Genomic DNA, 16,364 nt, shown 5'->3' on the forward strand with positions numbered 1-16,364 from the left:
AATGAGCACATAGACTTTTCCTGCTTTTCTGCTTATCAATAGAATTGAGGCTGTCAGATATTTTGTTTCATCTCTCTTACCTGGAGTTAAAAATGCCACTTCACTCTTAGTTGTATATTTAATATTTCTTGAACTCTAAACTCCTTATTCCTACATTTTTACTTCTATGCCATGTTATATTACAGTTCTAAATAGCATGATTAGGCTGATCATTTTGAAATGAAGAAATTACTTTTAAACATACAAAAAGCACAAATTAATTTTATCTGCTAGTTGATTTGTTTTCCAGAAGTTTTGTGTTAAGGAACATCAGGTTTCTCTCTGGAGAGGTAATGAGTAGATCAGCACATCTAGAGTAGAAGGTGTTTTCAAGGGGCCATGTGGCAGGATGACATGATTGAGATTTGGAAACCCTGGGGCTCTGTGATGCTAGGGAAGTTTCTCTGCTTCTTTCAGCATTAGTTTCTTCAACTGTCAATGGACATGCTGTCTATCTGGAAAGATTATAATCTGATGCCACATTATGCTAATATATAATGTGTTTCCACCAAATAGTAACTGTTATATTTTGTGTTAGAAATTTGTTCCATTTATATTTAATATTTCAAAGCAATCATGAATGGTCATTTTGGGATTCTTATTTTGTGAACATATTAATAGGCTTATAATTTTCTAAGATTACCAGAAGGCTTTGGGAACACCAAAAGAAATACTTGATTTCTGAATAAACTAATCATTTAATAAGTTCTTATCTCTTGATTCCTATGTTAACTGTGTTAGAGTTGTAATGACCATTTTTCCCTTCTTCCAATCTTGGATATCCTTGTGAGTTTAGCTTTAAAAAAAGTTAACAGAGTAACCAAAAAGGATATAGAGTAAGGCCAGGGTAGTTTCCTCATTCACAATTATATATTTCATTCTTAATTTGTTTCAGGATTATTTGAGCCTTTTAAGACTATTTATAAAGTGCCCTCAAGGACATGTGTTGTGTTTTCAAGTTGGTCTCTTTGTAAGGGGAAAGGAAAGGATGTAATAAGGTGCACGTTGATGGGCTGCACTTCCCCCACTGCTCTCCTCTTTTTTCTGGTTTATCACTGCTTTGAATCCTGTGTTAGTAGATCAGTGTTCCCAAGAATAGGTGGCTATGTTCTAGTGCAAGTTGAACTAACTACATGCTGCCTGGGGGCCAATATTTGAAACATTTTATGTCTATTAATGAGACATAAAAATTATATGCTAAGTCTTCTTCACATTAAAAAAAAATCTAAGTTTTTTTTCAATTGGTTTCTCCAGGTGGCATTTTTCTGAGATTGTTCATTGAGACTTCCCAGCATTCCTGCAGATGAAATAGGTAAGTATTGAAATCAGATACCCTTACTATAATAATTCTATGGATACACTTCCCAGGTAGGTAGCAAATTACTTCTTTTTTTTTTTTTTTTTTGCAAATTACTTCTTGAAAGAGGTGCAGTGTTTCAAACTTTTGGACCTTGAATGGTAATACTAGTTTTTGTTATTGTTTTGGGGGTTTTTTGGTTAGAAATACCTCTTGGATGAGCACACACAAATGTTGTCAAAGACCCTGTAAAGGTTCTGTCACCATTTGTAAACAAATTTTATAGCTCTTTTTAATGTGCATAGCTGACTCTATGTTGTCTTTCCTTTTGAGTCTCTGTGGACTGTTTCACCATTTGTTACCATTTTTCTGTGAAAGGGGAAGTAGAAGTAGAGATGACCAATTCAAATTACCCAGTTTTATTACTTGATGACAGCTCAGGTAGAGGAATTGCCTAAATAAAAGTTGCAAACAGTTGACTAATAGGTGATGTATGATGGAGTCTATAGATTCTGATTTATAAAGGTCACTTTTGGAAAATGTTAGTAATAATAATAGGGGTTGAGTAATCTCCTACGGTGTGCAATCAGGAGATCAATTAAATAATTGTTTTGAAAGACTTTGATCCATTTCTGACTCTAAAAAAGCAGACAGTATTCAACTCAATTCTCTAGAAGCCTTGTAAGGAGCTGGAGGGTGTGACTCAGGCTAAGGGGGCCGGTATGTGGGTTGATTTGGGACCCACTGGCACTCTCTCCTGGAGGCTCTGCCTTATGCAGTGAGTTCACAGAATGTTTTCACAGACACCATCTCATTTGTGGAAGGGTGATCTTTTTAGATTACAGATTCTGGGGAAGGAAAAATTGTCCTTATATCATGAATTAAACTATTGATTTCTAATATGTTATTAAAGTGTTCTAATAGCTACTACTGCTTGGGTTAGATTAAGCAACTTGGGTTCTTTTCTTTTTCTTTTCTTCTTCTTTTTTTTAATGGGAACTGTAAACACTTGTGAGTTATAAAATTATTTGAGCAAAGGTCCTTCTCATGGGAAAGCCAGGGCTGACCCAGGTTGGGTGGTGTCTTGTGAAGGTTAATCATTGGCACCTTATCAAACTGACAGTCCTTAAATAACTGTTTCGTATTTATTTACTGGGAGTAGGTGAAGCTGATTTTCTATTACTAAAGACTATTAATAAAAAACATATATCTTTTCCTGTATGTTGAAAATAAGGGATTTATTACATGTGATTTTTCTGAAGCAGGTGTTCATAAGCCTGTTTAAAATTTGATTAATAGTAACACTCTGCCGTGCATCGCTCAGGTCCAGACTTTCAGATGCCTGTCAGCCAGGGGACGTTGAGGTTGGTAGTGAGGCCTGTTTTCACTCATACAGTTCTATGAGGAGAAATATTCTCAACAGAGCCAGATCTATGCTGGTGAGGAGTGTGTTTATTTCTAATCTCAGGCACTGTCTATTTGAGCGGAAACAGGTCCAATTGCCATTTCGTCCATTATGTAAGGAGTCGCATGTGAACCCGAGTTAACTGGCTCCATATTTCCCATGTATTCCAGTGATGATTTAGTCCCCCTTTGTGGGTTGTCACCCTGGATCACTGCCAGGCTGGCCTGTTTAATCCAGCTCTAGGGAATAGCCAATTCCATTCTGCCAGTGTCTTCAGGAGCTAAGTCATGTTCATCCTTGAAATCCCCCTCTCTGACGATTTAGCCAGATAAAATTCACTTGGTCTTTTTTTTTTTTTTAATTATGAATTCATCCCATAGAAATGCAATAAAACTTGACTTAGTCAGACACAAGAGTGGCTTTTCTGAAATAACAGTATGTGAATTATGAAGAAATCTGACAACTCACAGCATATCAACTTGTTGAATAGGTTTCTCTTGAACAAAGAGTCATTACAGTCTAAGGAGAGCCTTATCATCAGGTGGTCCTAGGCTGAGAGTCCATCTCTGCTGGACACTACCTGGGTTGGGATCCCAGGTATGGTGCCAGTTGGCTGTGTGACCTAAGGCATGTTCCTTTGCCTGATGGAACTCCTCTCTCCTTATGTGTGGATACCCCTTCCTCCCAGAGTGCTTTGGAGGATTCAGTGAGGCAAAGATAGCAGTGACAAGTACCTCCTGTGTGTCCTCCTGACATCAGGGCCCTTGGAAGGAGCCCTGGGTTAGGATGGAGGAAGTGCTGTACCAGGTGCCTCCTATGCCTCACTGATAGAGTAGCAAGCTGTAGTACCCGCTCTGTTCAGCCCTGCCTGCTCTGGAGAAATCTTTGAAAAGTGTGAGTTTAGGGTATGTGGTTGGTATTAGGGTATTAGGTATTAGGGGGCTTCTATTGGGCAGGTTTAAAAAAAAATCTAGTCAGACTTTCTGGGCTTGAGTCCCAGCTCTACACCTTATAATTAGGTGTATGACCTTGAACAAGTTATTAACACCCTCCCTGGCTCTCACCTGTCTCACAGGATTGCTGTGAGATTAAATGATGTATTGTGTGTAGAGTGCGGCATATGGAACTAGCACCTAGTGAATCTCAATAAATATGCTCATAAATTCAGCAGGACACAAGAAGGGACGCAGAGGATTTGACTTGAAAAAATATCCATGGTTTTAAAATATCTTGAGTTTGTACTTTGGATTATTGAGCTTTTTATATGATGTTACATTATTTAGATCAGGAAGGATCATCTTTTTCCAGAATGAATGGAGAATGACCTTATTCTGCAATGTGGGACTACCTCATCAGAAGGGTGAGGCATTGGGAGTTGGTCTTCTTTGGTTTCCTATTCATGAATAAATGAATCTTTCCCCATCTGGGGGAATTCTTGCTAGAATTGACCAAATGAGTGAAATGAGAACTCTAGCCTTGCACTGCCCATTGTGGTAGCCACCCTCCCCAGATGGCTGTTGAGCATTTGGATCGTGGCTAGTGTGACTGAGGCACTGAATTTTTAATTTTATTTAATTTTGATTCATTGAAAATTTAGAACTGAATGTCACTTCAGTTATTGGAAAACTTGTAAGCATATTTGAGGCAACTTGGGCAGGCAGATCTATTTTTTCAACTGTACACTTTATATGGTTTAATCAGGTCAAGTATTTCTGATGAAAACTTAGTAGCTGAATTGAGATGTACATTGCAAAGTATACAGCAGATTTTGAAGTTTTAGTGTTAGGAAAAAAGGATGTAAAATACTTTTAATACTTTTTATATATATTGATCATATGTTAAAATTATAATATTTGGGATATATAGAGAAAATTAATTTCCTCCTTTTAAATATTTCTACTAAAAGTTTTATTTTATTTTTATTTTATTTACTTATTTACTTTTTAAAAGATTTTATTTATTTATTCATGAGAGACACAGAGAGAGAGGTAGAGAGATAGGCAGAGGGAGAAGCAGGCTTCCTCTGGGGAGCCTGATGCAGAACTTGATCCCAGTACCCTAGGATCATGACCTGAGCCAAAGGCAGACTCTCAACCACTGAGCCACCCAGGTGCCCCTCTACTAAAATTTTTAAATGCTATACATGGCTCACATAATATTTCCATTAGACAGAGATGCTTTAGAAGATCCCTGAAAGAATAATTTCTTTTTTTTTTTTAAGATTTTATTTATTTATTTATTCATGAGAGACACAGAGAGAGAGAGAGAGGCAGAGATACAGGCAGAGGGAGAAGCAGGCTCCAGGCAAGAAGCCCGATGTGGGACTCGATCCCTGGACTCCAGGATCACACCCTGGGCCAAAGGCAGATGCCAAACCGCTGAGCCACCCAGGGATCCCCCAAGAATAGGGTAATTCTAATTTATTAAGTAAAACACAGTTTTTTCCAATCTTTGTGAAGATTATGAAAATGATGTTTTTTCTCCTTTTAAAGTGTTTGTTCACAGTCTGTAGTTTAGAGGAATAAATCTTTATTTTATTTTATTTTATTTTATTTTATTTTATTTTATTTTATTTTATTTTTTAGAGGATATTTTTATTTTATTTTATTTTTTTATTTTTATTTTATTTTTTTAGAGGATATTTTTAAATATTCAGAATTGAAAAAAAAAAAAGGCACATAGCTGATGTGCCTGGGCCTTATGTAATATGACCCGAGGCTCAATTTTGATGTCTTTGCCGTAGACCTTTCTCTTCCTTTTTTTTTTTTTTAATTTTTATTTTTTTTAAATTTTTATTTATTTATAATAGTCACACACAGAGAGAGAGAGAGGCAGAGACACAGGCAGAGGGAGAAGCAGGCTCCATGCACCAGGAGCCCGACGTGGGATTCGATCCCGGGTCTTCAGGATCACGCCCTGGGCCAAAGGCAGGCGCCAAACCGCTGCGCCACCCAGGGATCCCCTTTCTCTTCCACTTTCTTCTGAAATGGGCCAAGGGAAACACTCACCACTATCTACCAGAATATGAATCCAAACACTACTTTTCAGCTAAATATTCTGTTTCCTTGATGATTGTTAATTCTGACATTTGATGCAGATACCATTACCCCAGGGTCACATTTTGACATGTCCCAGGAGATCAGTTTAGGAACTGTCATCCAGGGGAACTGGATAACTACCTATAGTGAATTAGTACTCTCTTCTTACTATGGTACCAGTAATACAGAGATATATTTTCAAAGGAATGATGGCTCGCTAGATGCTTAGTTGTCGCCAATGTATGTATGAAACATGAGAAGATAATACAGTTAGGATCATCAGTGTTTTTGTTTCTCATTCATGCCCCACGTGACATTGAAGTATTCTCAGAAGTGAGGGAAGAGTATTTGACTTGGAATCATGCTGGTCTGGGTTTGAGTCCTGGCTGGCTGATGGTGATGGTGGTGAGTTTTCCTAAGTTCTGATTCTGTCCCTGGGTAGTTGGTGCCAACAAACACCAGCCACTTTCCTTATCAACATTCTTCCATTGTGTGTACTTGATCTGTGACACCACATGCCTTTGATAAATATGGCAAATACATTGCCATCCTTGTACTTTCCCAGACGAAGTAAAGGAATCAGAAAGTTTACTTTCCAATATTGTTCTCTCCAGGAATTGATATTTCTGTATTGAATGCAAGCCATTACCACATTTTCATAAAGAATCTTTAGCCACCAAAAAGTGGCTTTTCTTTGCATGGAGTTTAACTGTTATGACATTGAGGTTTTTAAGTTCCAGGAATAGAGTATAGAATTCATTCCCACCAGTAGTTTGGAAGCCGTTAATAGGGGAGGGTGTAATAATCTTCCTCCTTTACTGAGGGTAAATTGAATTAAATATATAGTATCTGGATAAGAAAACGATAAAATAAAATAAAAATAAGATTGTGGTTTTCAAGACTTTAAAAAAGCAAGTCAAAGTAATTGGATATATTGAAGACTTAAAGTGAAAGCAGTTCTTTTTCTGCTTTGTTACTTACATGTTGACAGCTTGCCTTTTTTCTGATAAGTTTTTGCTAGACCTGTGCCATTTGACAGGAGAGTGCTGAGGATTCTTCTCAGCAGGGACAGAATGAAAAGTTGCTTTCTTTGGTAGACTGAACTTCTGAGGGCTGGTCTGAGTCTTTTATTATATCATCAGTGTCCACTACAATGTCTGATGCACAGTAGGTGCTCAGTGAATATCGGTTGAATGGATGGAAGATAAATGTCTGTGGTTAGACTGTAGAGCTAGTTTTATGGCATCCTCTGAAGAGAACTCTACTTTGGGCACCTTATGGGCAGCACAGCACAGTATCTGTCGTATGCTAAATGCTCACTAAATGTTGGATAGTTGGAGGAGTGAATGTAGGCTTAAGTTTAACTTCCAGTTTATAAGGGAGTTTAGGAGTGTGGCCCATTTATAACTTCCAGTTTATAAGGGAGTTTAGGAGTGTGGCCCATTTATAATTTGGGAAGCCACACAGGCTCTTTTCAGCAGAGGAGCAAGGTTAGACATTTGGAAGGCACCACAGCTAGCGGATTGACCAGAGGCTAAGATACCAGGTAGACAGTATTGCTGGCAAGAAACTAGGTGGGTGAAGAGGGTGGCTTTGGAGGGTCAGATGGGCAAGGCTGCAGCTAACCGAATGAAGCACAGTCCAGGTTTAGCTTTGGATGGGAGCTGGGACAGCTCTCTGGATAGGAGTAGTTTTGCCATAAGTAAGCTTCAAGTGTGAGGAATGGGTGTTAAGAGAATTCTCATGTACTGGCCTCAGTTCTTTTGAGAAGTAGAAAAAGTTATCTGTTTGGGAGAGGGTGGGTGAAGTTGGGGGTTCTTATGCTCCCCCATGTGGCAAGGAGCTCTTCTCAGTGCTGATGTAGTGAGAGTATCCATCTTCCTGTGAATTCTGGACCTCTCTGATGAATTATTCCACAGAGAATTCAGGTCCTCCATCTGACGGAACAAGTCCACAAGGATGTTCTGGATCTCATTTCAGTTTTGTTATGATAAAATGCTAAAGTCTGTGCAAAAAAGGCTATGTGTAGCTCCTCCATCAGGTAGATTTGGTTCCAGTTGGGTACTCCTCTTGTTATTCCACCTACACAAAGAAATGCCTCTATCCTTACATTGAAAGCTTTTTTGCCTCCACGATCCACTTTGTAAATTGCTCCTTGAAAGGAAGGTGCTGAACACACCTCATCTGAATGAATATGCATTGGGATGGTGTAGAGGTCTCCCTCGCGGTCACTGTAAGATGACATGTATGCTTTTACACGAAGCTTGTTAACGTAGCTAAGTCAGAGCTGTATCTATCTTGATCATTTCTCATGTCAAACCATAACCACCAAAGAAGGCAGTGTAGTATAGCTCTCAAGTTCTGAGATCTTGCCCCCATAAACACCCAATCTGCTCTTTGAAATTTCATGCTGACTTTCTAACAAAAGCTGGCTTCTTTTGAATTAAATGTTGATTTAATCTACAATCCCTTCTGGAGTCATTCAAAAGCCAAAATAAAGTTTTTGTAATCTTTTCCCTTTCTGTGCTCTAGTACCGGCGGGAACCACTAGTCATACAGTGGTCCTGTCTGTCCTTCAAGATGCCAGCCTCCCCAGAACCACCAGCTAGCTGCTCACCACATCTCAGAGGGCTAGGGTGCCAGGCAAGCTGTAAGGATGGGACTGGCCCCCCATCTCTGTACCTTATGTTACCAGCCCAGAACAGCCTGTGAAAAACTCTTAAGAGCTAATTGGCAAGCTCAGATGAACTTAGAAATGTACCTGATTTTGATCCAAATTATTCTATATACGCAGCCAAGTTGTGTTAGGAAATGGGCTCTTCCTGTCATTAACTCACAGCTTAGGTCATCTCTTTCATGTAATGAAGGCAAATATGACTGAGAATTCACTTTAGAAATCTAGTGTGACTAATCTGCAAGAGCTGGTTCCTGTCTTGTTGCCTCATCAACACATTTCTTTTTCCTGCTTCATTCTCTGTGTTCCTAATTCAGTTGAAGTTCAATCCATTTTTCTCCTAATATTCATGGGCTGGTTTTGGACTGGAAGGACACAGCCAGCCTGGCATGCTAGTCAACTGCTTTCATGGGCTTCTCATTCTTAGTCACGCTCAGGGGGGCCAGCTTACTGGCCACTTACACCCTATGGCAGGTACATGTAAGTCTCTCCTTCTGGAAACTGTCAGACATTTTGGTATAAGGGTAGTTGTAGAGAAGGTCACTTGGGCAAACCTAAAGGAATTCTATTTTTCTTTAGTTGCTGGTATGCTTGCATATTTATGTGATCAGTACACCTCAAAGTATAGGTCGTTCTTTAGCTGCCCAAAGCTCACACCTATTTTCCCCAGTGCCTTAGACACTGGTAGGCTTGTGAAGCTGAGCAACAACTCTTATATACTATTATTGCTGGACTAGAGTTGCCAGAAGATGTTTATGTGTGTTTTCTACCAATCATCAAAATAATCCAGGTTCAAACAAAAAAGTATACACATGCAGGAGAAAAGAAAACCAGTCTCCTTAGGGCCAATCTAGTGTCCACACTCCAAAAAATGTCTCTTTTTGTACATACTTTTCTTTACATAATTGAGTGCTTACTTTGTATACAACTTTACAGTTAATTTTTTGTTTTATAGGGTACTATATTCATATCCCCTCTATCATTAGATGTTTCTTGTTAAAGTATTTCACTGGTTGAAAATTATATCTATGATTTTGATAGATATTATGATAAATATGTAAATCATCTTAACCTTCTATTTTTGACATTTGACATTTTTAAAAATCATTGAATATAAACATTGATTGTCCTCTTATAGATATTTGTTCAGTTTTAAAAATATATCCAGGAAAGTTGGGCTCTCACTGGCAGTAAAAGAGAGTGCTTGTTTTAGCACACCATAAGGATCACTAAGGACCCAAATCCTTGCCAGTTTGGGAAGTAAGAATGGCACCTTATTTTAATTCTTGCTGTTTTTATTACTTAATGAAATTGAATGTTTTTCATCAACAGAATAGCCACCCGTATTTTCTTTTTATTTCATTAAGTCCTTTCAGGTGAAATTGTCATTTATTTATGACTGTTGTGATGTTTATAATTTTGACCCATTTTCCTGGAAAGGTTTATTGAGATGCATAACTTTGCACATATTGTATTCTCAGTAATAGTTAATTGTATACAAAATTATCCAGTATTTGAGATGAAAATAGGTGTGGAAGTGCCAAAGAGAATACACTTGGAGGTTCTAATGTGACTTCTTGGTCAGGGCTGTCAGCATCTGCAAAGTCAGCTGTATCCAGTGAGCACCAGACCTTGTGGGCACCCCAGTCATCACCCTGCCTCCTGCCTAGGTACTTCTCCTTCCCCTTTGCCTGTGCAGGGCAGACACGGTATAGCTCACGTTGATAGAATACTCACAATAAACACACACCGTGGCTCAGTGTTCACCGACCCCATGAAGTCATTCATACTTGCTTCTCCCTGGTGTTTCTTCTCAGACTGCTTAGCTGACTTTCCTCTTCTTATCATTGTTTCCAGGGAGTCCTCTTCTCCCTTTTCTCCTTTTCTTCCTTGCATTCTCCAAATTATCTGACTCACCCCATGACTTCAGCTGCCACTCGTGGGCCAGACCTCCTCAGACCGAACCCTTTTTCTAGGCTACAGGCCCAGATAGCCACCCGCTTGTTACAGGTCTTCCCCTGGTGTCCCACTGGGACTCAGAATGCATTGTGCCGCAAAATGAACTCATTCCTTCTCTCTCCCTGGCTCTGTGGCCTGAATTCTGTCTCCTAGCAAAAAGGACTACCATCCATCTACCAAGCCAGACACCTGAGCAACATCTTGAGACCCCTCTTCACCTCACTGCCCACATCCCAGGGGTAACATGAAGACCTATGAGTTCTCCCTCCTTCATAATGCTTCATCTACATCCCTGTTCTTCCTGCCCTGGTCCAGGCCACACTCCTAGAAGGAACGAATGTGTGTTTTTCCCAACTAGATATCATCTTAAAAAAAAAAAAATCAGGTTTCTCTAAAATAAAATTGGTATTTTGCAGGACATGGTATTTTAATGGGATATTTGTGAATTTTTTGTATGAAGTGAATCCTCATCCATGAATTTGCCTTTTGTAGAAACTTGAATTTTGTACCTACTTGTTTGTTTTAAAACAAAGTATGCCTCGAATAATGTCTAATACATATTAGTCAAACGAGAGCCCCTAGACATTACTTTCTAGCTAAAGGGCTTTTGATTTGAGGGCTTGACATTTTTTCCTTTGGATCTTAATTATTTCCATATTGCAATATGTATTGTTTTTTGTAATATTGGAGTTATCCTTTATTAGCTAGCTTTTCAACTTCACCTCCCAGGGAACTCAGGCAAGAAATACAAATATTTTCATAAGATTCTTTGGGGGAGTAAAATTAATATTTTTGAGAATGAAATATGGTGAATTGTCTCCTAAGGATTGAAAGACTTTATTAAGATAGCAAAGTATCCTTCCCCAGGGGTACGTTTTTCCAGGGCTTATTGGAAATATGGTGCTGGGAAGAATAAAAGGAAATTTAATGCCATGGAAGTTGGAAACAGCCACTGATCCAGTCTGTTTTTAGAACACATATAACACACTAATTCCCAGAGATTTAAGACAGCTCTGTTCACTTCCTGAGGCTGTCCGGCTCATTATGACTGTGACACAGGAAGATTCTTCAGCATGAATATGCCATGACAGTGTTTTATTTACTGTGAATATTCACAATACTTGAGTATAAGGTGTCCCTGTACGTCTGCCTTCCCATATTGGTTATCAGGTTGCTTCAGTATTGGGACTTTTCTTAAATTGGCTTCCCCTAGACCCAATCCTGTGACTAGGATTCAAGCACACATAGGTTGTTTGTGAGGTAATCCTGGAGAACATTGGTAAGGGAATAGGTATATGAGCTAGCCAGGAGATGAAAGGCAATAAAGAGATGAGTTTGAGCAAGTCCCTGCTGTGGGCACCTGGGCCTGAATCCCTGGTGAATTTTAGGAGGCATCCTTCAGAACCAGCCCATTGGAGGCCCAAGCAAGCTGGGAGAGAGGTCACCTCCACCTCACATCCGTCACTGATTGGTGGCTGCTCTTGAGGCCAGCGTGTAAGGCCTGCTGTCTGCTTGGGTGCCGGTCATGGGTGCTTGCTGTAAGTGTGCACCCAAGGGATATGAGACGTATGCATGGGGGCACTGATGATGCCTGCTGAGCGCACTGCTTTAACATTTTTGACTGCGATAGACAAGTTCACTTGGAGACGTCTCAGGGCCTCAGAAACAGAGCACATGCAGAGAGATTGCTAGTAGCGATTCATTTTATCAGTGTCTGATACATATAAAGTGAATTTAAAATACTGAGAATTTGATACCACTAATCCTGAAACGGAGAAGGGAAGATGTAGGGACGATCTCAGAGAGTTTGTCTAGATGTTGACCCTAAATCACACATCGTATCTCAGTAAAAAGCTGGTAAGGCTTCACAGTAACCAAACAACTGGATTGTCAGGGCTTCTTACAGGGCTGAGGTTTCCTCGTTGCTAATCAGCCTATAGAATTATAATAGGCCCACAAGGAAATTACAGTGTTTTTTCCATGCACTCAGATCTGGAAGAAAACAAAAATCTGACGGAAATCTGTGGCCAGCCAAGTCTGAATAGAGCCATCTACATTGCTTTGGGGAATTCCTGGGGAAGGAAAGAAGATGGAATCCAAGCTGTTTAGTGCACCTCAGAAAGAACTCTTCTGTTATTTTCTGATTCCTCTCTGTTACACAACAGTCTTGAGGACACATCTTGAAATGGAAATTATCCTCTAATATCCTATTGGCTGCTCTATTGGTGTCATTTAGGGGATGAGTGGATAAAACCTTGAAGCTGTCGGTATCTCACCATTCAGATCTGTTGTGTGACGGTGGAGCAGCGAAGAGTAGGACGGTGTCCCTGTCCTCAATGAGTTCCCAGTCCACCCTTGAGAAGACAAGCAGAGAAATTACTGCTTCTGTGATAAACTGATAGTATTGGGGACAGAAGACAGAACAATTAATTCTGACATTTGGGGAGGGCATTCTGGAGCTGTGACATTTGCGTTGGGCCTTAAAGATGACTCAGTTTCCATAAGGCGTGAAGGAAGACCGTGGCATCCCGGTCGGGATGAGTGTGGATGGAGGCAAGGGGACTGGAAGTGCCAAGTGTGGTCAGGGAGCAGTGAGTGGTGGTAGGCAGGAGAAGCCAGCTTGTCCACGTCCTCAGGGCCTGGCTACTGCCTTCCCTGTCTCTCCTGTACCGCCAGTAGGCAGATGGCATTTACAGCCGAACCACTTCTGTTCCTTCCAGTTTTCCCAGCAAATATCCTGCCATCGTAGAACTAACTTAGGATGGTGAATGGAGCTTGTACAACCTGCGTGGGGTTCAGAGGTCCACAGATGCAGCCTTTGGCAGTGAAATTAATGTTTTGTGTTTAGCAGCTGGTCAGTGATCCGTATGGCAGAGGGGGGCCTTGTGGATGGGGACAGTGACATGCTTCATGCAGGTGGCCAGCATTACCTGTAAGGTATAGTACTTGTCCCCTCTTTGCCGTGTATTTTCTATCACTCTGACATGCCCAAGTGTCCTATATTTCTGGAAATACCTAGCTATATATAAAAGAATATAGAATTGTTTGTGCTTGTTTTTCCCAGATTTCCTCCCATCTCTGCTCTAGTTGTGTCACGGCATTAGCGTGGTGGTGCTTTTGGCCGTGCCTCAGGGGCACACCTGCTCTTAGAATCCCTCAGTACATGGCTTGAGGAAGAGAACCAAATAGTAAGCCAGCTGCAGGTTTTCTCCCATTTCCCAGCTGAATCTCTCAGTTGTCATTTTTGTCCTTTGTTTCTTTTTTTTTTTTTAATTTTTATTTTATTTATTTATGATAAGCACACAGTGAGAGAGAGAGAGAGGCAGAGACACAGGCAGAGGGAGAAGCAGGCTCCATGCACCGGGAGCCCGATATGGGATTCGATCCCGGGTCTCCAGGATCGCGCCCTGGGCCAAAGACAGGCGCTAAACCGCTGCGCCACCCAGGGATCCCTTGTCCTTTGTTTCTAACGGAGTAGCTACCTTGGCAGAGGGAAAGAGCACTCGATGTGGTGCCCACATCCTGGGATCATTTCTCAGGGGAAATCAGGAGCAGGAGCTCCAGCTGACTCCCAGACACATCTCCAGGAACCCTGAAGAAGTTGGCCATTACCATCTCACCAGATCCTTGGACTGACCTCTTGCTGCTTAAATTCAAGATCGCATGTGGTTCATCAACCCTCACAAAGGTTCTCCGGTGGCTGTGCTTTAGAGCTCCTTCAGCCAGTCACCTTGTTTATGTCTTAGACTGACCAGTGTGCTCACGATCCTTTCTCCCTTAGGAATTTCTGCTTCCTCTTTTATCACACATGGAGTGTTTTTTTCCCATGGAATTCCCCCATTTGTCTGTAGACTCTCTTTATCCCACCCTTTGAAACTGCATTCAGGCTTCCAGGAGATGTTTCCCTGATGATTTCACAGCATAAGACAAAGACTTACAAGTTTTTGATGCCAAAGAAAGAAATAGTGAGATATCTTGAGTCCGATTTAGTAAATTGACCCCTGACAGCTGTGTGTCTTTGGGTGGATCACTGTCCTTTAGTGAATGTATGTAAGAATAATCAACTCAAGAAACCTCTAGCAGCCAGATGCATAGATTCTTCTCTCTACCCCTTGTCAGTAACTCTCCTACAGACAAGAAAATATGAAGGAAAGTAGGGTATCTTTTTCCGTTTTGTGTTTAGCCTCCAGCGTTGCAGTGTGCCTTTCCTGTTCACTATCCTCCAGGTGCAGAGAGGTGGTTCTTGAGGAGACTGTCTTTGTTCCTGGTCTTGTGAGTGCATGTGTCTCAATGGTCGTGATTTGACCTGGCCCAGCCCACTGGATCTTTACTTACTGTTGGACCGTTGTGGTCTCATAACCAGAGCACTAGACCAACTTTTCCTGTACCCTTGCTACTGAAAGCTGCTGATGGAAAACCTGGTTTTGAGACGGATGAGCTTTTCCTTTCTGATGGAGCAGAAAATTATAGGGAGGGTATGGATTTATGGGAAGGTATAGGTTGGTGACTAATAGGCAAGTAAGAAGTAGAGGAGTTCTTCATCAGCTTCGGTGGAACACTAGCCTTTGGCCTCTGCTCTACTATTGACTGCTATTTTCACTGAATTTCCAATTTATTTAGTCAGAGTAAATGTTCATGTTCATTCTGTAGGAAACAATACTAATGTCAATGCTCAAAAATATTATATCTGAAGAAAAAAACCTCCAAACCTTTGTGTATATAACTTTTAAGGAAGTTTCCTAGGGCTAATCAAGATGCTTCTGAGTGAAAGTTTATTCATGTCTAGTGACCTGAGAGACAACTGTGGTGATTTTTAGTTTTATAACCCCACCTCAGGACTCGCAGTAGTGGTGCCACTTCCACATATTAGAAGTTGTTCTGGAAACATATGTGACATTTCTGGGATGTTGCATAGATCATTAAAATGAAAGCATGCAACACTAGACCTATTCCCCAAATTCAAGATTTGTGACCAAGCTTTCCAAAATAGTGTTACAGCAAAGTAGTCTTTTTTTGGTTTCTATAAACTTATTTCATTGTTAAGCAGAATTTATTTTTATTGTGGGACTTTTCAGAGACCTTAATGTGTACAGTGGCTTCTCAAGGGTTGGGATGTAGGATTCAGCATGTGATCCGGGACCCCGTTGGTCGAAGAGCACCTGTGATCATTGTCCAGACCTCATGTCACTCCGACACACTGGGGAGATGCTGACGTGTGGTAGGTTTGAAGCCATCACAAATCATTTTTTGCTCTTCTCATCCAGGACTGTAGCCTTATTTCCCTACCTCTAGAGACCGGGCTGGCCTTCTCTCTCCTGGAGTGATAGGTGCAGCACAAGTATTGTGTGAGTTCTAGAGCCTAGACCTTGAGAGGCCTGGCAGCTTCTGTTTTTGCCCTGTTGGGACTCTGCCTTGAGACTTCCGTGAAAGGAAGCCAGTCCAGCCTACAGGAGGATGAGAGCCTCCTCCATGGAGGAGAGCCACAGGGCCCCATCAGTGACAGCATTAACTGCCAGATGTGTGAATGAAACCATAGTGGGCCTTCCAGCATAGCTGACCCAGCTGAGAGCAGTGCGTCCAAGAGCTAGGGCAGAACCAGTAGAGGAACTGCCCAGACGACACATGGTATCATGAGAAATAATAAATCGTTCTTTTAAGCCACTAAATTTTTTTTAAAAGATTTTATTTATTTATTCATGAGACACAGAGAGAGAGGCAGAGACACAGGCAGAGGGAGAAGCAGGCTCCCTGCAGGGAGCCCCATGTGAGACTTGATCCCAGGACCCCGGGATCATGCCTTGAGCCAAGGGCAGACATCAACTGCTGAGCCACCCAGGCATCCCTAAGCCACTAAATTTTGAGGAGCTTTGTTACACAGCGGTAGTTAACAGGGACACTGACTTAACAGTAGCACCCAGTTAAAAACTGGAGACAAAAAAATATGGCTGTTTA

The 16,364-nt window shown here is 40.9% G+C and overlaps 1 protein-coding gene across 1 annotated transcript in view; it reads left to right on the forward strand.

The window, feature by feature from the left end:
- The window catches only part of LHFPL2 (LHFPL tetraspan subfamily member 2), a 153,566-nt gene that overhangs the window by 73,364 nt on the left and 63,838 nt on the right, over positions 1 to 16,364 (forward strand). Inside the window, exon 3 of the mRNA XM_072794057.1 lies at positions 1,294 to 1,351. The gene's annotated coding sequence lies outside the window, so the exon portion shown is untranslated. The remainder of the gene's footprint in view (positions 1 to 1,293; positions 1,352 to 16,364) is intronic.

Source organism: Canis lupus, chromosome 2 (genome assembly GCF_048164855.1).
Source record: "Canis lupus baileyi chromosome 2, mCanLup2.hap1, whole genome shotgun sequence".
NCBI lineage: Eukaryota > Metazoa > Chordata > Mammalia > Carnivora > Canidae > Canis > Canis lupus.